Source organism: Halyomorpha halys, unplaced genomic scaffold, assembly GCF_000696795.3.
Source record: "Halyomorpha halys isolate HHAL.00 unplaced genomic scaffold, Hhal_1.1 Scaffold31.1, whole genome shotgun sequence".
Lineage (NCBI taxonomy): Eukaryota > Metazoa > Arthropoda > Insecta > Hemiptera > Pentatomidae > Halyomorpha > Halyomorpha halys.
This window is the reverse complement of record NW_027107458.1, coordinates 1,854,750-1,856,004: the sequence shown is the minus strand read 5'-3', so window position 1 is coordinate 1,856,004 and position 1,255 is coordinate 1,854,750. Positions and strand designations below refer to the sequence as shown.

Sequence of the window (1,255 nt, the reverse complement as noted above, 5' to 3'; positions counted from 1 at the left end):
TAATATTTTATTTTGCAAATATATAGATAAAAATTATAATTATTAATAAAAGAGTAAATTAAAGAACTGTCGGTAAATGGGGATATAACTAAATGAACCGTTTTTTGATGTAATCATTTATCTTCTATATTTGTTATTCTCGATATCAACTGGCTGTTTCTTTTAAACCAAGGAGCATACACTGCAATTCTTAGGATTTCTTTTTTTTTAAAAGATTGTAATTTCTTCATTTTCGTAAACAGGATTCCTGTTTCACTCCCCTGACTTCAAAGTCGTACATCAGCAGTGGCTTGAAAATTATTTTAAAAATAAGAACAGTTGTTTCTGGTTTTAATTTGGATTTACTATTCAGCATTGCTAACCTTGCGTAGATTTGAGTTAGTTTGATGTTAATACGGTGATTCAAGGTAAGTCGGCGATCGAGGTGAATTCCCAGGTATCTTACTGTTTCACTGGCTATTTCATATTTTTACATAGATTTGGTAGATAAAGATGACTAAATTGATAAATAAATTAATTAATAAATAAAAATAAATGGAAAATAATTTAATTCAAAATATTTTAATTTAATTTTTTTTATGAAGTTTTTAACTAATGCCTTCTCAAAAAGTTATATTTATAATAAATGCTCTGTCATATAAAAAAACTTTTAGTTATATAATATTTTATTTTACATATTATTACCGTGTAATATTATATTTTAAATATCATTACCGTGTAATATTTTATTTTACATATCATTACGGTGTAATATTATATTTTGCAAATCATTACCGTGTAATATTTCATTTTACAAATAATTACCGTGTAATATTATATTTTACATATCATTACCGTGTAATATTTTATTTCACATATCATTACGCTGTAATATTTTATTTTGCATATAATTAGTGTGCAATATTTTATTTTTCATATTTCATATTTTTTCATAGATTTAATATATAATAATAACTAAATCGATTAATTAATTAAAATAATTTTTAAAAAATGAAAAATATTTAAATTCAAATATTTTAATTTAACTGAATTCTTTTTAAGAAGTTTTTAACTAATGCCTTCTCAAAAACTTATATTTATAAGAAATGCTTTATATAAAAAAGCTTTTAGTGATGACCTTGTAATATTTTATTTTACATATTATTACCGTGTAATATTATATTTTACATGTTATAATATTACCGTGTAATATTTTATTTTACATACCATTATCATGTAATATTTTATTTTACATATCATTACCGTGTAATATTTT

General features: G+C 21.6%; 1 protein-coding gene across 4 annotated transcripts in view; it reads right to left on the bottom strand.

Moving 5' to 3' along the window:
- Atf3 (Activating transcription factor 3) overlaps positions 1-1,255 on the bottom strand; it is a 156,021-nt gene that overhangs the window by 26,663 nt on the left and 128,103 nt on the right. The window lies entirely within an intron of this gene.